Source organism: Pleurodeles waltl, chromosome 4_2 (assembly GCF_031143425.1).
Source record: "Pleurodeles waltl isolate 20211129_DDA chromosome 4_2, aPleWal1.hap1.20221129, whole genome shotgun sequence".
Lineage (NCBI taxonomy): Eukaryota > Metazoa > Chordata > Amphibia > Caudata > Salamandridae > Pleurodeles > Pleurodeles waltl.
This window is the reverse complement of record NC_090443.1, coordinates 537156588-537184031: the sequence shown is the minus strand read 5'-3', so window position 1 is coordinate 537184031 and position 27444 is coordinate 537156588. Positions and strand designations below refer to the sequence as shown.

The following is a 27444-nucleotide window of genomic DNA, read 5'->3' as shown; positions in this document are numbered from 1 at the left end:
TAACTCCATTCATTGTATTTCCTTTTGGGGTGAACATGTCAGATTGGCTGGTATTTTTTTTTTCTGTGGCCAATATAACATGCACAGTTGACGCTTCCACACTGAAGGCTACAATGAAGCTGCGTCACAAAAAACACAGCCCTACCGGTCTTCAGCGGAGCATTGTGCTTGCATGCCCCAGCCAATCCTAGCACTGCTCTTATGCTGCTCAGTATTACATGCTTGGAACGGCTGTGGAGCTCGGGCTTAATTTTTCCCTGCGAGGAGTACTGAACCACCAGGAACAAGCCAACATGTGGAGGACTCCTCTCTTCCTGGCCCTGCCCTTGGCCTCTACTATCCCAGGGAAGAAGGTGCCTGTGACCTCTGGTGGGTGAAAAGGTAGCACCTTGACTTGCGTATCAGATAGTAAGTCCATGGTTCCTCCCATATAGTCAATTTGTGAAACTGGAAGCAGACGCTAAAAGGAGCTTCTCAAATGTTGAGTTATCTTGGTCCTTTTTATTAATCACTTATATATGCGTATAATGTTTGATAAAGGAGAACCTTTTCCACATTCTTAGCTGACACGATCACTAAGAAAGATCAAAATCAGCATGTTTGTGTCTGCTTCTGTGTATGTTTGTGAGTACGCAGGCATGCGTTTGTTTGTGCCTATCTGTCAACGTGTTTCCATGTGCGCAGGCATGTGTGTGTTCATGACTCTTCTATCCGGAGTCAGTGAATCATTTCCACAGCAGTACCCTCGTGAATCCAAGGGGGTGGCACCTTGCCTGTTGTTTTTCTGGCAGTTGGCACCACCCTACTGGTGTAGTGGTTGCTGACCTTTACTGGCTGGCATTCTGATGGGAAAAACTATGTTTTTACAATGTGTGCAGGGCCTGCTGCCAGGGAGTTGGGTTGGCACCTCCCAGGTCTCTGCAGTGCACCCCTCATGGCATGACTGAGAGGGTCTGGTCGGTGCAGGCAGGATATTTTAATTTCGACTATCCTACAGACCTAGCCCCCAGGAAAACAAATCTATCTCAAGAAGTAATGTGTGTGTATGGAGGGGTGAGAGGTGGCGGGTCAGATTTGCTTATTTGATCATAATAACAGCAGGGGCTAACCTTTAAAAGGAACAGGGCACAGCTCTGAAGGCAGCGTGCCACCCCATGATGGATAGCTCTCACTGTGACTTACAAAGCAGTGCACCGCATTAAACAAAAAGCACCACCTTTGTCAGCCTGACAGATGAGCTGCCCCTGAACCGACAAGTCAGAAAGGGGAGCCAACTGTAATCTTCGGACGGGTGCAGCAACAACTCACTCCAGCACATCACTAACTGTCTCAGCAGCAGAGCAGCTGTCAGCAGTGAGTCCGCAGTAAGTAAAGGGACACTTGGTTGGTAAGCAATCAGAGTGAGTGATGTGTAGTGCCAGCTTTTGAGCAATGCACCCAGTGGAGCTGGTGGGACTGTGTTTAGGAATGCCTATAATGGGAAACACCTGCTGCAGAGTTCCTCCGTCCTTGTGGTTGTATGTTTTTGTGTACCCTATCATTGGTATAACATTTCCTGTTGCTTTGTTTTTTTGGAACATGTGTCTCGAGGGACACGCTTTTGCTGGTCCCTTATCTTGTTTCTGGTCATGGGCAGGGGAAAGGTTCTCTCGCTTTTTTATATAAACGTGAGCCCTGCAGGAGAGTCAGAGTTAATTGCTTTGGTTTGATGAAGTTTGGTGGGTCAGCAATAGCTTTGTTTGACCTATATGCAGGGTCATTTGAATTATGCGGCAGGAGGGGGTCAGATTTTGTGGCATGATTGAGTACATTATGCAGAAAGAAAAGGCAAATTATGCAGCATTATGCGGCACATTTTGCAATAGTATTACTTCAAAATGTAATCATTTTTAAACTTGGTAACACTTTCTGGGCATTGGATACACCTCTTTAGCACCAGCTTAACACCCAAATATAGCTATAAGCAACAGAAAGGTGATCTGTCCAGCTTGCAAAGGGACTTTCACTGTGTGGCAACCCCTGTAGCTGCCTTTTTAGCAACTTTGAACCATATGAAATAGAAACGATTTTTAAAAAATATAATCTGCAGATTATGTGGCAGATTATATGGCAAAAGCGGCAAATCTATAATTATGTGAAAAATCGCAGCTGCCGCACAATTGCCCAATTCTAGACCCTGCCTATATGTTTGATCTTTCAAAGACAAGGGATTTTTCTCTATGCGCCTTTGATGATCCTTAGATGGGTGAAATGTTTTAAAACTCATTTGCAACCAAGTATTTATTCCCATTTTTTGATAACGATACTATCGATATTATTAAAAGATCAATTATTTTATTAGATTTATGTATTTGCACACAGACGTTTTTGGCACCTTAATTGTAAAAACAAATTGACCACCATAATTTCTTGTCAACAGAATTCATATTAAGCAAATAACTGGTAAAAATGAAAAACGACTCTGAATGGGGATGAAAACAGTTACCCTGTACGCACAATGCTTTAAGTGGAATGAAAGGGGTGTTCACTAAGGTGCAAAGCACTGTGATTTATGTTTTACTAAGGTCTGTGTAATTGATAATAGTCTTTGAAGTACCTCATTCACTCCCAGTTCTCCTATTCACACCACTTTTCTCTGCACGCTCTCTCTGTTGGAAATGTGCGCCCATTTCTCTCCACACATTTTTCTGGAATTATTCATATACATTTACCTCTTCAACAGTTTTCACTCTCTCCTTTTTGCTCATACTTCCTTTCAACCCCTCCACTTCTCTAGCTCCTGTACTCAGACAACATACCCATGCCACTCACTTGGGAGTACAGAATTTCTTTTTGTTTCCTGCAGTACATATTTTGACAGCTTTGTGACCTCCTTTATGTGCTCCCCCAAAACTGGCACGTTACCATTTTCAAGGTGCTCTGCAGAAAGGCCAGGGAGTAAATGTGCTTGTAGGGTGAACCTCTTTATGACACACTGAGCTCCAGAGTTCACAATACGGCTCTACCGTATCCAACCCTGACAACTTGAGCTCACTCGGGTAGACATGTTGAAGCAGATGTAGTGGGCCATTCTTTAAGGGTTTGACATATTTCAGGACCACACATTAAGAATTGCTTTATAAATCTTGCTTTTAACAAAATTCTTCATTGAAATTAGCTTTAAAATACGCAATTTGGCCCTCTTTATTTCAAAAGTTTCTCCATAGGAGCCCCCCTAACCTTCCATTTACGCCCCACCACTTTGAAATCTCAACAGCGGCCACTGCTCAGGCCCAGGAATAAACATAGAAGCTCATGATAATGTACTTTGACTTGAAAGCACCTTCCCCATTGCCGACATTTTAGAAAATTAAAGTGGAAAATATTCAAAACATAATCAGATGAATGCAATTCCCCCATTGAAGCAGAGGAAATTTCAGAAGGGACAGCAAGCTTCAAAACTCGGGAATTTCCCGCCTGAATGGGGTCTATAGACGAGGAGGATTCCGACCCACACGTCGCTTGAGCATGACAGAGATCCTCCCGTCTACACAACAGAGCCCTCAGCCGTGGTCACGAAAAGCCCCCACCCGTTAACCTCCGTCGCGCGCTCGTTCTGCAGGCAGGCAATCACCGAGGCAGCCGTGCAATCGGAAGCACTGAGCGACTGGGGTCCTGTCGAAGCCAAGCCCCTTCCTGGATGTACAGTAGAAATGTGTGTATGTGCAAGAGGAGGGCTTCCTGGCTGTCACCATCAGGGACACACCGAGGCGCGGGGACCTGGGGCTCCATGCATAGGGGCTGCAGTAAAGAGGTTTGTGCAACAGTGTGGGGAGTGGAAGGGGACACTGACCCTGACGCTGTGCAGCGACCAAGACTGGATGTACAGTACCCTTTGCATCCTCGGGGCCCATACCATAGAGAGGCTGTGTATTACCTGCAGGCAGATGTACTGGAGCCGCATCACTTGTACCGGTGACAGCTTCCGCGGATGGCCGATTAAAGCATTGGACTCACTGTGTCAGCATACTCTAGCATGTCTGTTACCCCCTATTTCTCGTAGTATGTTTGTGAACCAGATACCTGTCTGCAGTTGTGTGGTATGTAGGCGTGGCTTGTCGGCACGTCCTGTATTCATCATCTTTTGCATGTCTACGAGAACCCCATATAGTCAGAGTGTGTATCTCACTCCTGGTTTTAGTCTCTGTCCTTTGTGGGTCTCGCCCTGTCTGGATTAGCATGCCTGGTGTTCCAGTGTCTATGTTGTCATCCGTGGTGCCGACTGCACCTATGACGCTAATGAATTGGAACATCAGTATCCGTCATGTCTCAGATCCCCTGTGTGTCTCCTGCCTGAGACTCCTGGTATCAGCATGGCTGGGGTTGTATCTGCATTGGTCATGCGTTGGACCAGTTGTATATTCTATATATGACATGCTATGGTCCCCTGTATCTGTAACTTTTGTCTGATGCCCTCTGTAAATCAAATATACGACACCATCTCTCTGTCATGTCTGATGGTCCTTGCACCTAGATGTAGCATATACCTGGAACGCCCTGGGTCTTGCATGTGTGCAACTCTCCTTGTGCATCCGTGGTGCGTCTGTGTGTATAATGTCAGTAATACAACTGCTGCCAAGGAATCACATCGTATGTATGAGATATGCCACCTAGGCGCTGCAACTCTGTACTTTATGTCGCAGGAGCAGCATTTCTGGGATTCCTGGAATCTCTGTAGCAAGTCTGGGAGGAAGATTTCAGCCGTGTATACTCCTATTTGTATTTGGCATGTATGAGAGACCATGTTTCCAGTATGTCCTGACCACCGTGCCTATGGTGGCAGGGACAGAACACTGGACATGACTTGCTACCATGATCAGTGCCCTGTATCCATGCATGTAGAATCCTTACATACATGGCATGCATTGGAGATCAGTAAATGTGCTGTACTCCTTATATCGGTATGTACCACCCCTGGGGTACTGCGTACAGCCCTGTGCTTTCTGTATCCGTATATAACCTGTGTACACCAATGTTCAGGTTATCGCCATGTAGCAGTTCTGGACCACGTTATAGGCAATAGACTATATGTAGTGTGCTACGGAGGCCAATTTTAATTACAGTGGGTACTTGCGTTCAGCATGTGTGGGAAGCATATTTCACCCGTGTATTTGTTTATTTGTATTTATATTATTTAGCTTTGACCTGTACGGCACAAACCTATCCCATACGGTTTTCAGAGGGTTTTTCATTGCATGTTGACAAAGTATTTATAAATTAACAATGGTACCATGCAGGTACCATGCAGGCACAATTAACTGTCACAATTTCAGAAGAGTTACAGTAAGCTTATTGGCACCAAGGGTTCTTCAACCTTTCAATATTTAGTTTGCATGGTGCATTGTATATTGGTACAGCAAATAATCAAACATTTGCTATTGCAAATTTAAGACAGAGTGGTTGAAGGATTGGAGGTAATCACAGGGAGGAGGCTTAGCATTAATTGCAGAACAGGAGGACAAGGTTATTCTATCAGGTGATAAGTAAATGAGAAAGAACAGGGGCAAAAAATAATTGTTCTGACTCAGGTTTTAATCACAACCCTTGTCAGGGTGAACCCTTAAGGTTACTAAATAAACTTGAGCTCAGCCCTTTGGTAACTACGGCACAGAGCATACAGGCCTAAAGTAGTAAAGTATTTATGAGAGCCAAAACAGTAATAAAATCAAAATGTAAAATAATAACAAAACTAACCACGTTAGAAAAATAGAGTAAAATGTAATAAACAAAATGGCCCTAAAATGACAAAAATAGCAATAGAGCAGGACATATGATTTTTTAAAAAGTTTTAGTAGGAATAGCGCTAAATAGCATAAAGTGCCAATGATAGTCAATCGTCGTTGTAGACCGGAACCTAGGCACAATTTGATACTAGCTGCACTGCAGGACGTGTTGGATACAGTAACCAGATTCTTCCTGGTCAAATATTGCACCTAATCTATAACAGGAGTACACTTCAGATCCCCCAGGACCTCAGGAGAGGCAATTAAGAGACCCACAGGGTGTCAGACACAGGCCAACAGCAGGGCCCAGTTCAGGTCCCGTTGCCAATGGTCAACTGAATAGTTGCAGGAATAGCCTCTTTTACCACAGTGTATCCCTGTAGCTTCAACAGGAGGTCAGCCTTATGACCCTTTGAGTCCACTTCTTTCGCTTGTGTACAAGAAGGAGCAAGTCCAGACCTTCATGGCTCCTTTCAGGTCACACACAGAAGGTCCAGTCCACTACTGTCCTTTCGCAGGTCCATGAGGTTTTTTAAAGTGGATGCCTGAATGAGCTACATTTATGCAGCGCATGAGCTAGTGGGTGGGAGTAACTTGGGCACACCCTAACCGATGGGATAAACGTTCCTTAGTCCGACTGCATCTACTAAGGGCATTTCTAAGACTGCAAAAGTCTCAGGCCACATTGAACTTGGGCTGTAATGGCTAGGTGTGTGTGCGGAGTGTACTATGGTAATCCTAGCTTCCGCCCACATCTAACACTCAAATCTAGTTTGGGGCAGCCACTGTCCCCACAGTTAACCCAGAGAGAAACATTTTATAGAACAAAAGCAGGGTTTCTCAGCAACCAACCAGGAAATACACAAGAATTGTCTTCACATCCTGTTCTCTGCCTTTCAGTTGCACCCCAAAGTGTTATATGTAACCCCAGCACACCCAGCAAGCAGGATTTGACCTTCAAGCTGTATGCGACACTGGAATCTATAAAATGGTGCTCAAGGCCCCAAGCTGCGTATTGGGTGAGGTTCAGAGGAGTCATTTCTGCCCATACAGGTCAGTTTATTGTTTGCTCCTGGGAAGCATTTCACCCCATTTTCAGACCTACTCAAATGCTAATCCCTACCTGGAATACGTTTGAGAGCAAATGCAAATTAGCCTCAGGAAATTCAGGCAGAGATAAGGTAACTTTAAAAAAGTTACTACTCCTTAGTAGTTATTAGAAATCCAACTTCACCATTGAATTGGATGTTTAATAACTATTAAAAATAGTTGTTTAATTATTTTTCTAGCTTGTATAATTAATGAGATACAGTATTACGATTTTTAATCCATACTCTCATTTTCTACACAGGACGGGTAAACCCGCCACAGTGAAAAATAGTTTTTGAGTGCTAGTCACTGTAAGGAAATGTTAACATTAAAAATCTCATGTACTATTTTAAATCCCTTGCACCCCACCTTCTGGACTGGTGACATTAATATTTTAAAGGGAGGTTTGACCTGTAAAAATTGTTGATTTATTTTGACAGATCGAATGACAATTTTTACACCATTACATTCAGGCTACATATGGTAGGCCTGAAGCTATGTTTAAACTACCACTGTAGTGAATGGCAAAACAGGTGCTGCAGCCTGCTAATTGCATTTAACTTCCACCTCTTGGATACTGTTTGTACTATATAATAGGGACTTATAGGTACGTTAAATATACCAATTGGGAATTCAACCATGTTTAAAGGGGGAGCACAGGCACTGTACCACCGGTTAGCAGAGTTGAAGTGCACAGAGTTCTAAAGACAGCAAATATGAGGTCTAGCAAAAGGTGAACAATATGTGCTGACCACTCAAAAAAGGTGGATTTCCTGAAATTATGAATGCATCTGAAGTTAGAGATATTTGGTAAGAGAGCAGTAAATAATAAAGACATGAGAATACAAAGTAATATGAAGTTGTTTCTCTGGAATTTAAAGACTAGTTAGAAGGGGAATTCCTGATAGGAGGAGAGAGAGAGGGTGTTGCAACATCAATGCTTCACCCAATCAAGGCATCTCATAGAACCTCTAAAGACAGGTCATATGCTTCCACTTGTCATGAAGGCCTCACTAGACCCTTATGACCTTACCAGCTACAGGCCCGTCACTCACAAAGGCTTCATCACCAAGATCATTGAAAAACATTCAGCAATGAACTCCAAGATCACATCAACCAACTCATGCATAACTTACAATCTGTCTTCAGATCATGCTACTTCAGCACAAAGACAGCTGCCTTAGGTATCATAACCAATGTCCTCCTTGCCACACATGAAGAAGACTCTGAGCCACCTTTTCTACTGTCAGCTATTCCGCCCTCATTCATATCCTGAAATCTCAAATGGAATTCCCTGGTAACATCCTATGTATTGCCCGCATTCTCAAACTTTGGAAGGGACCAGACTATTACAACTTATCAAGGTCGTAGCTCTGTACTTTTTTTGAGCATATCATACGCTGCACATATACACGTCTGACATTGGACTCTCGGTATGTCCAGGACATAGGATATTTGCCAGAATCTGTGCAATTTGGTTCAGCCTTTTTACTTATGCCTTGAGGAAGTCTTTTTTGACGAAACACGTGTCAGCTGTTTTTCCTTTGGACTAACCGTTGCTTTGATTTGAATCTTATGCCAGCGGATAAATAAAATCCTCATGATGCACCATACCCGTATTATGCGCTAATTTACAAGCAGAGTAAAGATTGGACTTTTTGGACTTTTCAGTGTGCCCTGGTACATAATTTCTTCACATCCTTCACTGAGTCTCCTTCAGCCTACCCCCCTAACATCTGTTAGTTCACATGGGCACCTCCATAACCCAGAAGGTCTCTATCACCTGCGGAATCCCCTAGGGTTGCCCCTTGTGCTCCTCATCATCATCCTGTACATGAAGCCCAGAGGGACTCTACTCAACAATATCGACTACATAAAACGCTTCTTGAAAGTCTCATCTGCTTCAGACATCCAACACCTCAAACACTGCCTGCACCGCATCCAGACTTGGATGTTCTGCGCTTACAGGAAACTCATTTCAACCAAGTCAGAATTCCTGTTATTTGCCAGCAACAACAAGCAATAACTAGTGCAAACCTTGCCCATTGACATGAACCTTGATGGTTTCGCACCACAGTTTTCATCTATTGTCAAGCATCTTGGATTAACTTGGACACCAACCTTACCCTTAAGGAACACATTACTAGGAAAACAAAGGTGCCAGCTTTTTCTTCTAAAAAAATGAAAACGTTCCTCCCGAGAGTGACTTCAGAATTTCTGTTCAAGCCCTCGTACTGTTGCACCTGGAAGGTAACTACACCTTGCTGTGTGGCCTTCTAGACTTGCCTTTGCATCCTCAGTACAAAAGCACATCTCATCCAGGGCCTGAAGAAATATTATCACGTCGCTCCTTATCTGGTTGGTCATCAATGGCTTCCCTTGCCAGCTCACACCATTTTCAAAACCAGCTGCATCCTTTAAAGAGTAGTCAAATTGGCACCTTTTGCCTCTTTGGATAGCAAACACTCCCTCTCTAGTGGCTGTTGGCTCACCTGCAGCTTGAACTGCATCAAACTTGAGGCAAATATGTGTAAAAAAGAAAATCCAAGGTAACTGGCCTTTTCCATCTATATACCCAAGATTTGAAGCAACATCCTTGAATCCAACAGGATATGTTCAGCTCTGCTCCAGTTTGGGAAAGGGTTGAGGACACATCTCTAAAAACACTACATCCCAGTTTAGTAACATTACACTTCTGCTCTCAGAACTCAGGTACCTCTCTAATAACTCAGTTACTCAGAACTCAGGTACCTCTCTAATAACTCAGTTACCCTTTTTTTGCCTTTGGCCCTGGCCAGTGCGTCACTGCCTTTTTTCTACCAAGTACATACTTCCATACACGTATTACCCAAGATGGTGTGCCATAATATGTTTTTCTGAAAAGAGTAGTGGCAAGAGATTGGCATCACTATCTTCCATGTCTGTAAGGCCGGTCATAGCCACATATCTACCCATAGCTTGACTAAGAGGGTGTCCAGCCAGCTCTGTGCTCCCTACATCTCTGTGTAGTGACTCAGGGAGGCAGGTTATATATCTGAACTCCCTGTATGCGTATGTTTTATGTCTGGAGGGACTTAAGTAGAAAAACATCTGTAGCTCTGCAGTCCCTCTATCTCTGTGCAGTATTCCAGGGATGCCAGATAAAGCCCTAAATTATTGTATCTTCATGTGCATTTTATGAGAGACATGTTGCAGCCCAGGATTCCAGCCTCTGTTACATTAACCGCACTTGTTATAGAAAATGTGGCACTGGTGGTCAGTCTTAATTATTGGTTGGTTTTCCCCAGCCTTTGAGGTGACTACGTGTCTGTGCCAGGTATGCGGGCCATATTTGCCCTAAAATAGTGCCTTATGTACCTACCCCTTCCTCGTTTGTCAGCTTCCAATGTTTATTAGCTATCAAACCCAGGAGGTTTGATGTTTAGAAAAAATATCAGAGAAAAAATATTGTGTTAAGAATATCAAGGACAAAATATTGTGAAAGTAAGTTTTCTAGAAGAAATGAACGTTTTACTATATATAACTCCACATCTATGCACCTTGACAATATATATACATGGATGTCATTTAGGGGTCTCAGCTGCGACCCCCAACTTGTCCATTGCGACCTCTGGCAAAGCCTCTTCAACCCCTGGCTTCAGAGGTGGCAAAATCAGTGCCAGGAACACAGGAGCAGCTCGTCCTTATGAACTTTTATTGGAGCTCCACTTCCTTGTTTTCAATCAGTTTTTGTATTACCCTAATAGTAAATAATGTATTATTCACTATTAGGGTAATAAACAAAATTGAGTACAGTTAACTGGAATATGACCCTCCTTGGTAGGTGGGTATGTAAAACACACTTTTAAGTGTATTTTATGTGCCTGCTTGCAGGTGAAAATGTGCTTATATAAAAGAGAGTGTGTATAAGTGTGAATATGTGTTTGTGTAAGCATATGTTTGTGTGAGTAAAAGTAAAGATGAAATAGCATGTGATGTCAGTTCCACTACCCCTGGCATTTTGGTGAATTACCATCCATGCATATATATTGTCACAGTACGTAGATGTGGAGTTAAGAATAATAAATCTATACTTAACTATTTCCACTTACTGGCTCAAAAATGTGGTTCTCCATATTCTTGTCACAATATTCTGTCCACACACTATTTTTGTTTCCCATATTCTGTGAGTGATATCACCCAATGCATCTTCAAGGTAAGTGTATTATTTTAATTCTTTCTTCCCCAACACCCTGCTTAGACTTACTGTGTGATGTAGTGGTTAGTTTGATGTAGTGGATCCAGTATTATTGCCAATCAATGTAGCACACACAACATAGTAAGGATATTGATTTCCAAAATACTAAAACCTATTGTTCATATTGTATGCAGAGTGTGTGTGAGACAGTCCAGCGTGAGGGTCCCACAAGCAGTGCTGTTACCACACAACAAGCAGAAATGATGAGGTGGGTTTGGAAAAGGCCAGGTACATATGGATTTTCATACACAAGTTTTGTCTACCCAAGCATCAACCATAGGGACATTCAGTAAATAATACATAAAGATAGTTGCCATCTGGATGTAGGATTCATGGTATGTTGTATATGTCTTTTCTAGCCGGTGTGAAACTTAATTCTCCATTGAACCTTTATAAGTGACCTAACTGGGGGGCTGTTTGCAGCTCTTACTATTTTTAGGGTCGAGTGCGCAAAGCGCTCCGTCCCTGGTGTAATCTCTCTGTGGGCTTTTAGTTATGTAAGTGTCACGCCAATCAGTTTAGTTGGTTCGTGGGCTTGCCTTTTAAAATTTGCTTGATTTCATAAGTGAAAGGCGTGCACACGTCATGCCTTTTCCGGTGTTCAGTCCTCCTCGAGCGCACCGGCCAACTACTGAAAACATACGAGGCTAGATGTTTTCCGTATGGTTTCTGACTACTTTTTCTCTTTATTTCGTAGGCAGTGCGATCTTGCTGGGCAGTAATCGAATGTTTTGCATGACATCGACCCTGTTACATGGATAATTGTACTTTTGCCGGTTACATGGATAATTGCACTTTTGCTGATACGTTTCACTGCAAGCGAATTTCAGTTTCTTTTTGTGTGTCTGCTTCGTGCTCATGGCGGTCGTCTGCTCACTTATGTGAAACTGTTTTACTTTTAAGTTTATGTGGCAAGAAAAGTCCGGATAGGAGTATAAAACACTAATAGCTCTAACTCTTACTCGGAACCCATTGCATTGCAAATGCTTGTTATATATTTTTGCTTATACGGAAGCCTGTATATTTATGTAGCATGTCTTCTGCACGGTCAGTGACACTCCTGTGAGTACGTCTGTCATTCTAGATAGGAGGATAAAAGCCATGTATTTCAAACATCTGTGTTTAGCATAATGAGAAACCATGCTACAGGACTGTAGTCCCCGTGTTTACATGCATCATTTTACTAAGGCTGTGCCGTTTAATCACAACTTGGTTCATAATACAGTCTATGTCTTCACTTCTCTATCAGGGTCATAGGAAAGTGACTGAAAATGGCAATTTTTCATTCAGTTACACAATTCATTCAAAAACATAGAAACAAATTATAGTTGTTACTTAAGCTATATAATGACTAAAGCCCTCATTATGACCCTGGCGGTTTTCTATACCACCAGGATCACAGTCCCCAAAGCAGCAGTCCGACCGCGACATTACGACTGTGGCATTACCGCTACAGTTGGACTGCCGGCACTGCCACTTTTCAGCCGCCTGATGGCCTGGTGGTGCCGGCGGACGCAATCTACCAGCGCCCTGGGGATTACGACCCCTCTCTCTGCCAGCATTTACATTATGGTTTCCCAACCATGTAAAGGGTGGCAGAGACAGGGTGCCAGGAGCCCCCGCACTGCCAATGCACTTGGCTTGGCAGTGCGGAGGCCCCCCTGGCCAGCCCCGTCTTGCAAATCACTGTCTGCTTTGCAGATAGTGATTTGCGTGACGGGTGAGGGTGCACCTGACCTACAACAGGATTGCCACCAGCTCTATTATGAGCCGGCATCCATGTTGTGCGTTTCCTGCTAAGCCAGTGGGCAGAAACTGTGGGAAACTCATAATAGGGCTGGCAGGAAGGAGACCGGACTGGCGGTCTCCTGACCGCGGGAAATTGGGAGGCGGCCTTTTCTGCCCTCCACACTCGTACTTAGGGCCTAAGGGCCAGAAGTAGGAAGAAAGCAAATTGCGAGTTGCAATTTGCGAGTCCTTCCGATTCGCAAATTGCAACTCGCAATTTGCTATGCAGAAAGGTGTCTCAGACACCTTCTGCGACTCGCTATGGGGTCGCAAAGACCCACCTCATTATTATTAATGAGGTGGGTTGCAATTTGCGACCACATAGCGAGTCTGGGCACTCACGGGGATGGTGGCCTGCTGGAGACAGCAGACCACCATGTCCGTGACTGCTTTTAAATAAAGCAGTTTTTTTTTCTATCTGCAGCCCGTTTTCCTTAAAGGAAAACAAGCTGCACATAGAAAAAATACCGAAACCTTTTGTTTCGGTTTTTTTTCAGAGTAGGCTGTGGTCCATTGGACCACTGCCTGCTCTGAAAAAATACTTTTGTGATCATTCACAAAGGGGAAGGGGTCCCATGGGGACCCCTCCCCGTTTACAAATGAGTTACCATCCACTTCAAGTGGATGGTAACTGCGAGTTGATTTACGACCGCTTTCACGGTCGCAAATCAACTTACATCGCGGTGCGAGTCGCAAATAGGAAGGGAACACCCCTTCCTATTTGTGAGTCGGAAACGCATTTTGCGAGTCGGTTCCGACTCGAAAAATTTGTTTCTGCGTCGCGTGCGGGCATTAGCGCCTCGCAAACGGCGTTTTTCGCCATTTGCGAGGCGCTAATGCCTTGCTACATCTGGCCCTAAGTGCTCTTCATCAGATTCAAAGCTTTAGAGATGTGAAACCTTTGCCATGTATGTAAGGATTCTACATGCATGGCTACAGGGCACTGATCATGGTAGCAAGTCATGTCCAGTGTTCTGTCCCTGCCACCATAGGCACGGTGGTCAGGACATACTGGAAACATGGTTCTTTGCACAAGGCACTCCCTGTGAATACTGAGGGGAGTGGCCCATTTATATATTTACATGAGCTGAGAAATTCACTGGGGGATCTCCTGTTAAATCGACTTTATGTTTCTTTACCTAGAGCAGAAAATGACCCACGTTATTGAAACCAATACAAATTCCCTGAAAAAAAGCTGGAATTGACCTAATGTATGCAGTCTTAAGAATACAACACTGCAATTCACTAGCTGTAATTATCTGTGCAAACATAAAGTGTCCCATATATTTGGTACCACCTCACCGGTGTCATCGCAGATAACATAATACATGACATAACATGACACAAGGCGTTGCCTATTACATCATTAATGAGGCTGGCCAAGAGCAATGTGCTATGTAACCCTATGTGTAGTATATATAGCAAATGGTTGAAAGCCTGCATAATCAGGGTGGCATATAGCCATGTTTGTAGCGAGCACTGGGCATGCCTGAAAGTCATGTTGATGCTTATAACATGGTTAGTACCTTTGTATATGTCAGGCACAGATAGAAGGTGTCTAAACCTTTTATTACGTGTGTACTCTATACCCTTCAGCACTGCAAATAGACCTTACTGGCAGTACATGCTATGTATTCCCAAGCCCCATTGCATGTTGCAGGCATGTGCTAATAACATAAAACTACTAGCTTTTGCCAATTATGGATAGCTGAAAAACTAAAACACTTCACCAGTGTAGTGTCATCATTGATTACATCACAAATAGCAAAGTGTGTGCCTTCCTTGGTGAAATAACATTTTGCACCACCAATTACGTTATCAATGATAACCCGGAGGTGGCATCTTATATTATATACAGATGAAGAGATGCCGTTTCGTTGACAGCAAACGATCCTTTTCCTAGGCGTTGCATCGACAGCTAAGGCTGCAGTTCCTCTTGTAGCTAACAGATATGCTTATAGAGGCTATAGGTCAAAAAGCTACAGTTCATTGAAAGCCAACTAATGTACTTACAGAAAACAAATTGTGACTGTTGCTTTCATTATACTAACAGCTAACAGATATCCTCACTCAGATCGCAAAAGGATGCAATTACATTGACAGCAAACACAGAAAATGTATTTACTATATTTTGAGATGTTTTGCCAAGTGCTATGTGTCTCCTTTAGATTACATCAGAATGCTTGGAAGTTGGAGGAACAGGTTCACAGGACGTTAGAGTCCCGAAAAATGTCAGGAAGTCAAGTGTGAAGTTACTTAGTTGCTATCTCGTTTCTGGTGACAGTACATAATGTCCAACCGCTTCCCAGGTTCTGTATTGACATCAGGTGAATGCAAATTTGAAAAGTTAATTTTTCAAAACTTCTCTGAACCACATGTTGTTGGGTTCAGATCTCAGGTTCGGAAGAGGGAATTCTAGAGACTAGGCTCTTGTACACTCATTGATGCTTTGTGCTTGATACTCTTGAATGAACCTTAGTTGATGGGGTTGATGAACACTGAGTGAAAGGCCTTTTTTGGTAAATCATTCTTTAAAAGCTTCTGTGGTTTTATAGGTCCTTTGCTCCAGTATGATTTATGGGTGGTGTGTTGAGGACTTGATCTTGCCATCAACAGGTAACCAGTGAAGATTTTTGAGGGTGGGTTTATTGTGATGTCATGCATATATTTAAGCAGGGCCAGGCTGCTTGGCTATGAAGTCTTTGTTGTCTGGCATTTTTTTAGGGGTGGCCAAAGTAGATAATATTGCACTAGTCAAGATGTGCTATGGTGAGGGCTCACTTCAGCCCAACTCACTTGTGAAAGCAGAGGAGAGTAGGGTATTTCAAAGACGTGACAAGTGCAAGTTTACATTCCTTGCCAGCATGTTGATTTGGGGAGCAAAAGTGAAGTTGGCGTCAGAGAGGATTACCAGGTTCGTTAAGTATTGCAAGGTAGGGCATGTGTTCCAGAGCTTGAACTTTAAACAAATGCTAGAGTTTCGGGCACAGTGACTCCAGTCACTAGGATTGCACACTTGCCATTATTCATGCGAGGGTAGCTCTCTTTCATCCAATAAAAAATTTCATCCACTCAGGAAGCAATGTTGGTTGACTTCTCTGGCCCATTACCCAGTAGACAGTGGATTTATGTGACTTCAGTATACAGTTGGTGATTAACCTGGTACAGCTCGAGGTGATGAGTCGTGGGTGAATGTTCATGTTGTAGAGAAGGTACTGAATTTTGATACATGCTGAAAGAGACTAGACTCATGGAGGATACATATGACCCAATCCCTAAGTTTGTGTTGTGATTAGAGAAAAATGCATGAACCCATTAAAGTGTAAAACCAAATATTGCTGCCCATTGTTTGATTCTCTCAGCTAAGAATGTTTGGTCTACAGTGCTGCATTCAGCAGTCAGTCAGCATGAAGGCAGTTTATCATCCAAGGAAAGGAGTTGCTCTTCCTGTATGTTTTCCATGCAGTTCCTACACTCTTGGAGGCGCTGAATCCGAATTGTTGGATGTGGAGTAAGTGGTGAAGTTCTTAAAATTGTCTTTGCAGTGATTTTCTCATTAAATGGGGATTATTGGATCACTTCTGGGGAGCTGACTAAGAAATTGTAGATTTTGGCAATTTTGACCTTGAGAACTCTGTGGCACATTTTTGTATTCCTGCATCACAGGCAAAGAGCAGCAATGCACTGTATTTATCCAATATGGCACATTCCTGACCTTTCCTCCTGCGCTTGTGCCCTTTTGGCATCCTAGCGCCAGTACAGGCACCCTTGCACCATGGTCCAAGAGTGCCTGTGTTGCATGCAGGATTGCTTTTGTGCAGGAAGGGCCACCTATGCAGAATGCAGCATGCATAGAAAGAGGACTAAATGAGAAGAAATAAACATATTTCTTCTCATTACGCCTCTCCTGGGGAGCGTATCTTTTTGGCACATTCCCAGGTTTACAAGTTATTGTAAATCTGGGAATGCGTCAAAATCCATGGATGTTGCATGGGAACACCCACGCACCACCCATGGAAACACCTCCAATGATGGGGAAATCATATCGCCCGACGTCCGAGCCATACTGATTTTTACGACGGGCAATAAGATTTAGGCCCTCATTACGATCATGGTGGTTTGGCCCGCCATGCCGCCAGTGGCGGCTGAAGCCACCAGCCAGAATGGCGGGCCAAACCGCCTTATAACGGACATGTTGACGGCCGCCAGTGGCAGCCGTCATCCATCGTCAGGCTCCCGCCGTCAGGCAGCCTGGCGGTGGGTTGAAACACCATCCGCCAGGGTAGCTGCGCTACCCTGCGGATAATGTTTCATTTCGCACCAGCCTTTTCCTGGCAGAATATCCCGCCAGGAAAAGGCTGGCGGAGGGTGTGCGCCAGGGCACCCCTGGGGGCCCTTGCACTGCCCATGCACTTTGCATGGGCAGTGCAGGGGCCCGGTACAGAGCCCCGTCGCGCAGGTAGCAGTGATGAGCGACGGGTACAACTGCACCTGCCGCACAGAGGCATTGATGACAACTCCATGTGGAGCCGCCGCCAATGTCCTGGCCGAGCCTTTCTGTGAACTAGCGGGCGGAAACAAGGTTTCTGCCCGCCGGCTCACAGAAAAGTTAATTATCTACCCAGGGGGGTTCCAGGGTCTCTGGCAGTCAGTGTTTGGACTGCCAGCATGAATACGGCGGTTGTTTCCACCGTGTTCATAATGACCACCTTAATGTCTATTTTGTCCGACGGACAAGTAGATATTAAATCAGTAAATAGCTGTGAGCCTTTGGGCTTTGTCAGTCTGCGCTCTCCTCCCCCGCACGGACGCAATCGCATTACGAGGAACAATCTATGGCCTGCCCCCTCCAAACACTCTGTCTATGTGGTGGGTAAACAGGAATGGAGCAAGTGGCTGTCACGCTAGACCAACGCACCACAGGAGTATGAGGTAATGGCTGCAGAGTGGAAAAAAAGAATGCTGTTCGTGCTTTACTTGTCTGCCTGTGTGATGATTATTAGGCAGGGCCAGTGCTTAATTTGTAAATTAAAACGTGCCGGTGCTCAGAGCCATCCTCTTAAACCTGGGGCTGCTGCAATTATATGTGGGAACACGGAATACTGAGGCAGTGTAATCCTGAAGCCATCTCGGACGGCCACCTCTTCAATCCATTTAAAGCCACTCCCTGCCCTTCAGCTCACTTTTGCAGCTTTCTCCTTTCTCCCATTGTGATGTGTTTTTGTTTTTCTCTTCCTTCCTCTTTCCCATATGTGTCTTTTGCTTGCAGCAAATGCTCGGGGCAGAAGAATAAGTGCCGGCCCTCAAAAATAAGTGGCGGTGCTCAGCACCAGAAACAAAAACACAAATTAAGCACTGGGCAAGGCAGGTCATCATCATTACAAGTACATACATATGTGTAAAGATGATGGCCTGCTCTGCCTAATGATCACACGGGCAGCGAGGCTCTTGTTTAAACGTACGCAAAGGCGTACATATGTACGCCTTTGCGTATGTTTGAACAAGGGCCTTTCTGCCTGTGTGATCATTATCATCGTCATTACAAGTTCACACATATGTGTAATGACAATGGCCTGCTCTGCCTAATGATCACACGGGCAGCAATGCCCTTGTTTAAACATACGCAAATGCATACATATGCACTAATATTAATGACTATGGCCTTCCCTGCCTATTAATCACATGGGTAGCAAGCTCCATGTTTAACTGTAAATAAAGGGCCTTGCTCCCCATGTGATCATTAGGCAGGGAGGACCATTGTCATTACAAGTACATACATATGTTTGTGTAATGACGATGGCCTGTCCTGCGTAATGGCCTGGGAAGAGAAAGGGTGCGAAGCAGGGGTAGGAAACCATACGCCACTTGGATCATGTTCCTTTAAGCATCATACAGTCTCCTTTTCAAGGGGCGGGGAACTAGAACACTCTACGAAGGCAGCAGCTGCCTGTCTTATTAAAACAGAAAGCTGCAAACTATTTTCTACTTTAAACAGACTTTGATTTAATCTACTGTTGTGGTTTAATATTTAATAAACAACTCAGTCATTAGTGGCACCAGTACATTTGTAATTTGTGTACAACCCTCATAAAAAGACGTTAGGAGACACTATGGTTTTGCTCATTTCTTTTAAGCAGAAAAACAAAAGATGCTCCTGAATATACTGTGTTAGGCGGAGCTAGACAAAGCTGAACAAGCATCTGGCCCAAACACATGGAATTAGAGGGAAAAGAGGAGTTGAGGCGCTGGACTCTTTCCACTGGTACTTCTGTCCATTATGGTTATAATTGGTATTCCGGAAAAGGGATGTGGGGCATTCTGGGTTATACATCATTTAGCCAGCTTCTAAGCGCTCCCTATTTTTGCAGACAAGAGAACTATGGCTCACAGTCAGAGTTAACTTAAAGAGATGGCTCAGTGAGATGCCCCCTTGTCTCTGATTGGAAGTCACAATTTCAAATTCCTGCAAGGCCAACTCAGCCTTTCATTCTTGGACATAAAAAAGATGGTAAACAGATCCAACAAGTAGGTGCACAGAGAAGATTGCTTAGCATCGGTTTTATATTGCCTTTGCTTATATATTGAATAATTAACTCTATTTTTCTGCTTTGTAAAAATGTGTTTTCTTTAACATCACAGTGGGCTTTGCGCAAACATTCAAAATGACGACGGTCAGGAAATGTGAAAATCCGAGCAAAAAGTGCTGCTGGGATTTGCTCAATTTCATCCTTTTGACCGTGTCTGCACTGTTGTTGTTCATCCTGTGAAGTCAGCTCATGGTCAGCGTTAGCGCTGGCGGCACCCTGTGCGACAGACTTTTTTGGTGCCCCCCTCATCCCATGACCACCTCGGATTCCCTCACTACCACATGGCCCTTCATCTCTCCAGTGCCCCCTTTCACATGCATTCATTTGTTTTAAAACACTTGTAAAGGCTCTGACTTTACTTATCCACTCCGCTATGACATAACATACAAATCTGTTCTTTGCAGCCAACATATTTATTAACCCTCTATGCTAACTTTATGGCTGCCAATAGAGAAAGCTCCCATCTCTCTCCCTAGCAGGAACATTAATCATGAGAGGTATCATTCTTAAGCAGTCAATTATACATAATTTCTAATGGTTTTGTATTTTTTTAATATGGATGGTAGATTTGAATCCCATTTAGGAAAGCTTGTCCTTTTCCAAAGCCCACATCTTTGTTCTTAGTGTAAATCTTTTCTTGGCTTCTAAATCTGCTATGCAGCCAGTGTAGCACTAGACTCAGTGCGTTCACAACTTGACAGGAAACAGAATCACTACAAACCATAGCAGCCTAAAGCTTCATTGCAGCAGGCTGCCTCAACCCCTTGTTCTTACAGAGTCTGTAAAACTGTGTCTACATTTATTGGAGTCTCCTATATGAAGGGTTTGTTGCAACTAGTTCTACATTTCTGGACTGTGTGTATAAAACTGAATCAAGTATTCTCAGACTTGATCACTTTGTCCTGTTGACAGACAAATATGTCTCAGCAAAGTCTTTTCAACTTTGGATTCAAAAGAAGTAAAGACCCTAATAAAGAAAAGCCAGGAGAAGGAAACTGACAAGAACCAACTGAGGTTAGGTGTTGTATCACCCTACATCAGAAGTCTTCAATCTGGGGGTCGGGACCCCTAGGAGGGCCGTGGAGTCCTGGAAAGGGGGTCCCGCAGTCCCCCAGCCGATCCTCAAAATGCCTCAGCTGAACTTTGAGTCTCCTGTGCTGTGAAAGCCGCACAGACAGCTGAGGCCTTCCCAGGGCTTCTGCTTCCTGAATGAAATGCAAATGTGCTCTACGAGCTCATCTGCAAATGTAAAGGGTGCTTGGGAGCAGCTTTAAATGATGGAATCACTCAAAGCTTTGGGACGACAAATATTTATTCTTTTTGAGGGTAGTGCAAAGAGTTAACAACTGGGCTGTGAAGTGCCTGCGTTTAATTGTAATTGTATTTCCACAGTGCTTACTTCACCTGGAGGTGTTGAAGGGACAGCTATTAAAAAAAAAGGTATTGCATATGCTCTGATATTACTTAAATCTACATTTTGGAACCACAGTTTTGTCTTAAACCTTTTTGTAGTGGCCTATCTTATACTATGTGTAATGCAAGTATAAAATAATGCCTCACATATTCACAGTGCTTTCTGTCACAGTCTGTGACCTCATGGCACTAAAAATACACAAGTCACTATTCTCAACTGCACTAACCAAGATTTTGTTCTGTCGCTCTCTGGTTACACGCAGACCTCTGCAGTGCATTAACTAATAGAGGTTTCATAATGCACTACAGTGCATTTACCAATAAGTAACAACTTTCTTTTATTTATTTTTCATTTAAGTTGGATGTTATTTTACATGTATCTATCTGACAGTGAAAGACGTAAAAAAAACGTAGAGAATATTTTGGGTTTATTTATGAGAGGCTTGCGCTGCTGGAGCATCACCTTTTTTGATGCTCCAGCGGCACAGGTCTCTCAATCATACCTATGAGGTGAACCAAAGTCTTCCTGAGTGGCTTTGAATGGCCTTGTAGATATGGAGAAAGGCAAAGCAACGCAAGCTGCTGCATTGCCTTACTTTGCGTCGAGGAGGCGTTCCATGGGAGTAGTGGTGGGTGTTCCCATGCAACACGCATGGATTTTGACGCTGCCCCAGATTTACAAAATCACATAAACTGGAGCAGTGCCAAAACCTTACGCCTCCCCAGAGAGGCATAATGAGGAGAAATGTTTTCATTTCTCATTGTTTTTTCCTCTTTCCATGTGTGTTGCTATGTGCCGCACATATAGAAAGAGGTACAATGCCTCTCTGGATTGTTTTTGCTCCGGAAGGTGCCCCTTCCTGAACAAATACAATACTGCCTATATTGGCGCTAGGCAACAATTGTGCTCCAGCGCGGGGGAAAGGACAGGAATGCACTGTATTTCATAAATACGGTGCATTCCTGCCCTTTTGTATTGGCGTGGGGCAGTGTAGCAAGAAGACTTGTGGGTCTCTCCTATGCCAAATCCTCATAAATGATGACCTTTGTTTTTAGCCACACCCTTTACCACACCCCCACACTCACTGACCTTTGGTTTGCCAAACACTGTTTAATATTATTTCCTCACAGTAAAAATGATTTACTGCGGGAAATGGGGACGTTTATTATTGTTGATGAAGAGGTGTACCAGGTTCTAGAAATCTTTTTCAGAAGGGGGTCCTTACACCTAAATTTTTTTAAGAGGGGGTCCCGGCATCAAAAAGTTTGAAGACCTCTGCCCTACATGATCCTAAACTAAACAAGAACAAAAAGTGTGGTGCTGAAAACAAGTTTTTCAGTCTCACTGGGTGGAAGGAATCCTGGCCATGGCTAGTCATAAAGGAAAGCCAGGAAAGAGAAGGACCAAAAATGTACTGCAATATTTGCCATAAATATCCTACTGTAGCAGTCAGCTATTCAGGTTCAGGTAGAAATGCATTCTTAAGTGGATATGACCAGTTGGGCATTGAACCAATTAGAGCTCATGATCTAGTAAGGCACATATGACATTTGTTTCATAGTACCGCCAGGGAATGAAAGAAACGGCGTTGCAGCCTCAGACTCTTAGAGCGAGTACCTCAAATTCCAGTCCCCCTACAGAGCAGCCCCTCAACATGCAAGCACTGCAAAAGCTGAAGGAGAGAGAAAGAAACTGACCCTCTTGTTTAACAATGCCTACCTAATTGCAATACAAGGTAAGCCACTCTCACACATGGAAACCATATGTATGGCTATGAAGAAAGCTGGTCTGTATACAGGAGAAAATTATACAAACCGTGAAAAAGCCTCAGAGTTCATTAGATGTGAGGCAGATTTACATCAACAGGACCTCAAAAAATAGTTACAAATTCTCTCTTCATTTGCATTATTGCTATCGGAAACACAGATAGTATAATCATTAAACAGGAAACTCTGCTGGTAAGAGTAGTCAGTGATACGAAACCCTACACTCTATTTGCAGATCTTGTTCCACTTGAACATGCACATGCTCATGATGTTCTGGATGGTATAGCTAAAGGAATCTAAAGGTTATCTTTGGCTTTAGTAGGTATGAGGTCTACAGAATATCCAGGCCCATCACTAATTGCTGTAAATTTTGATGGTGCTGCAGTTATGATGGGATCTAAGGGAGGAGTTGCAGCACTTCTAAAGAAAGATATTCCCTTTCTTCTACCGTTCCACTGTGTAGCTCACAAACTTCAGCTTGGGATTCTAGACGCTGTAAAATCCAAACCCTCTATTTGTCAGTTTGAAGAAACTTTAAAATGGATTTTCAAAATTTACTGGTAAAGTCCTAAGAGGTGAAGAGATGCCAAAGAAATGTCAAGAATAATTTATGAAAACTTTGCACATTTCACTAATATTAAACAGATTAGATGGGTATCCAGCAAAACCAGGGTTTTGGCAGCCATGCAGCAAACCCTGCAGACAGTGGTTCTACACCTGGGACAGGTTGCATCTGGGAGTGATGATTCTGCTGCTAAGGCAAAAAAGAACCTCTCAGTTGTAACTAGCTTTACATTTATAAAAAAAAACCTTTACAACCTGGGAGATCTTCTAAAGCCAGTGTCTCAGCTTTCAGAATTCTTTCAGTCTAATGAACTGCTTTCATTGCATATTCCACCTGCTGTAGAGAGGTCTGCATTGACCCTAGTAGGCCTTAAGAGCGAGTTGGGTGAATACATGCAGCAGTTTAAAAATCTGTACCACCCTGAAGAAAAAATGTTTGGAAACATTTCTACTGATGGCTGGTAAATAAAGTTATCAGGCTGCTGTCCACCAGCAGCAACAATCCAAAGTGACAGTGAGCTCATTGACAGTGTAGGTAAGTACATTGATGAGAGTTTTGCACATTTTAATTTCATACCAGTTCAAGGATTTCAGGCATTTGATTATACACTATTGCCAGAGAGTAGAGAGGAACTGTATAAATATGGGCTCTCTGATATTGAGGCGATTGTTCAGCATTTTGAAGTACTTTTCACCACAGACGAGCGGTTGGCAATTGTAGAGGAGTTTTGTGGACTTAAAACCCATATGAAAAGCTTTGAGACCAAAGGCATTCCTGTATTGCCTGCATACTCCACCCTACTAGCAACAAAACTTTCTATGTTAACTAATATATTAAAGCTCGTGGAGATGATGTTCACATTTAGTGTGTCTACAGCAAAAGCTGAACATGTGTTTTCTGCAATGAATGTCATTAAGAACCCACTAAGAACACGGTTAAATCAAGATGTTCTCCAAGATCTAATGCTTCTTAAAATAGATAGGCCCAACTTTGAGGAATATACCCCAGCAGAGCTATTGATCTCTGGCTTACAACATGAGGCACAAATCATGTGTGAGGACATAAGAGGCCACATCTATCATAACTACTGAAGTATTGTCAATAATGAGTCTTGGAGCAGCTTGCCATGCAAGATCATTTCCTGCTGTATTCCTATACAATTTCTATACTTTTGGATAATAGGGATAATGTAGCTGCTTGTTAAGTTTTTCTTTAGCATTATTACAAAGCACTGAATAGTAATTGGTTTAATAAAACAAAATAAAAACATATTACATGTTTCTTTGTCAGCCCTTATAATTGATGTAGGAAGTAGGTGGGACAAGTGAATTTTTTGGGACATGTAGATCTTGTTAGCATTTTGTCCCTTGGCCAAGTAGATTATTAAACAAATTCCACACCCCTGACCACCCAGGTGCAGAGTAATGTAACACAGCAATCTGCACTGCGTTACACTACTCAAGATTTATGAAGCCATGCAGGGCCACTCAAGGGTGCCTTACGTGGCTTCATTAATCTCACCTAAGGTTTGCGTTTCTCTTGCCCCACGTTGTATGGTGCAAGAGTGAAACATACCAGGCCATAAATATATCCTTAGGTAAGTTTCTCAATGTTGTTGGGAGGAACTGGATTAAATATTGTAAGTCTGTAAATTTTTTCAGATCTTTGGTGCCGTTGTTACGATGTACTTGCAAGATGATAATGTGGTATTGGGAACGGTTTCTGAAGACGGTTCATTGTTGTATGCTAGCCCTATACCTATTGCTTCCTTTCTTTAATATTCAGTATGAATTTGTGACAAGTAACAAGGGCATAATAAGGGTTGGTGACTGTGTTGTATGCAAAATATCGTTAAAAAAGATAAGCACTTTGACAGTTGGATTTAGAAATGAGGTAATGAATATCAGGTGTGTACTTCTGGGCTGCGTGAGTGTTCTTTAGTCCAATTTCAAGGGATTGAGTTAAGGATTAGCTTAGAGACAGCCTTATTGATGAGATGTGTTGGGGATGGCATCTTGTTTTTGGGATTCTTTGATGGTGATGCGAAAGGGTAAGGGGGATTCTGAATATGTAATGTGTAGACATTGGGCCACGTATGGTGCCGGATAGATAGAGGATAAATAGTGCATGGCTACATGAGGGACTATGTCGTACAGTAGTGGTAGCTAATGTTAGTGCTATTAGTAGGGTCAGTGAAACTGATGAGGTAAAGGAAGTGCAGTAAGTGGTCTTGGAGATGCAATATTGGGTCAGAATGCAGAGGGTGACGTAATCTGCAATGTTCATTTTTGTGTCTTTGGGGCACTGGTAGATCAGTCCCTATTTTATTTGGGCCCATACCATGGCAATGCCATTAATGTACATGTTGACAGTGAGATTCCTCTGAGCACTCTGGGAAGGAATTGGGTCTAGTATATGGCCACTTTGGATTTATGAGAACTTGTCTGTGGTGAATCTCAATGGAAAGGTTTTTGGCCATTCTTTTAGGCTAGTCTCAAAGGAAAGGAGGTCCATTTTCTTGATGATGGTTTTCTGGACTTTAGCTCAGAATATCGTTTCTAAGTATATCCTAATATTTTTATAGAATGAAGTAGTAGGACACTGGATGTAAAAACACTTGGGTCGTGCACCTTCGAAGTTGTACCTTTTGCTTTCACTGGCATGTTTTGTATTTTCTGTAGTGGATGCAGAAAACTTCCCAATCTTTAGGTGGAGCAGAATTGCTGGTTTCCTCGGGCAGGCTTCATGAGGAGTCGCAGTAGGTATATGAGACAATGCTGGTGCCCCACTCTCAGCATACCGGTTACCTAAACAGCAGCTTCCATAGCTGAGTGGATTGTGACATGCATAGCGAGGCATAAGGCTGGGTGGATTCTGTGTGGACGTTACAGAGATTGTTGGCATGACCTGTTCATGGCAGTCTCTTGGTGTAGTTTTACTGGTGTGGAATACTCTGTGTGCTACATTGTGCGCTCTGTGGGGCAGAGTGGGAGACTCTAAAGTAGGTATAAATTAGGCTATAGCAATTATGCACAGATAGAGGGTGACGAGTGAATCTTTGAGTGCGCTGCATTATCTTGGTGAACCCCAGGTTCCAAGATGAGAGTCACAGTACAGTCAGGATGATGTATGGGCATCAAGCAGGTAGGTTGTAGGGCAGGCAAGCCTACGACGGATGCACTTAATCTTGTGAGGTTTCTTGTGAGAGATCAGTTCTATTTAGTGTAGTGCAGTATAGTCTTTAAAGTAAATTGTATTTCAAAATGGTCACCATTAGTGTATACCATGATGTGAGTACATGTAAACGAGTGGCGGCAATTCTACCGAAAGATGGCTCAAGTCCTCACAAGTAATACACAAATGCAAACTGTGGTGCACTTCCACTAATAGCTAACAGATATTCTCAGTGAGATTACATGGATATAACACATAATTGTGTTTGCAGAAAGTGCTGTCACTTACACAAAAATACTGTTGTTTACTATGTAAGTTTTGTCACATGCTACAATTGTGCAAGCATGTTCATTTCTACTGCTGTTGTGTTCCTCATTGCGCCACCAATAATTTTTGTCACATAAAATGTGGTGTTTTATTTTTTAAAAAAATTCACCGAATTCACTGAGGGGGTCATTCCGTCCCCGGCGGGCGGCGGGCACCGCCCGCCGGGCGGAAACCGCCCAAACACCACCCGCGGTCAAATGACCGCGGGGACCATTTTAACTTTCCCGCTGGGCCGGCGGGTGATCTTGAAAAGATCGCCCGCCGGCCCAGCGGGAAAGCCCCAGCAAAGATGAAGCCGGCTCCGAATGGAGCCGGCGGATTTGCTGGGGTGCGACGGGTGCAGTTGCACCCGTCGCGATTTTCAGTGTCTGCTATGCAGACACTGAAAATCTTTGTGGGGCCCTGTTAGGGGTCCCCTGCAATGCCCATGCCATTGGCATGGGCACTGCAGGGGCCCCCAGGGGCCCCAAGACACCCATTCCCGCCAGCCAGGTTCTGGCAGTTAAAACCGCCAGAAACAGGCTGGCGGGAAGGGGGTCTGAATCCCCATGGCGGCGCTGCTTGCAGCGCCGCCATGGAGGATTCTTTTGGGCAGGGGTAAACCGGCGGGAAACCGCCGGTTGCCCTTTTCTGACCGCGGCTTTCCCGCCGCGGTCAGAATTGCCCATGTAGCACCGCCAGCCTGTTGGCGGTGCTACCCCCGGCCTCCACCCTGGCGGTCATAGACCGCCAGGG

The 27444-nt window shown here is 43.7% G+C and overlaps 1 protein-coding gene across 2 annotated transcripts in view; it reads left to right on the top strand.

Annotated features, from left to right (window-relative positions):
• The first annotated feature begins 3670 nt into the window (after positions 1-3670).
• The window catches only part of LOC138293070 (zinc finger protein 721-like), a 68385-nt gene continuing 44611 nt past the window's right edge, over positions 3671-27444 (top strand). Inside the window, exon 1 of one of the 2 annotated variants that reach the window (XM_069232066.1) lies at positions 3671-3793. The gene's annotated coding sequence lies outside the window, so the exon portion shown is untranslated. The remainder of the gene's footprint in view (positions 3794-27444) is intronic. The other variant, XM_069232067.1, reaches the window with a different exon arrangement.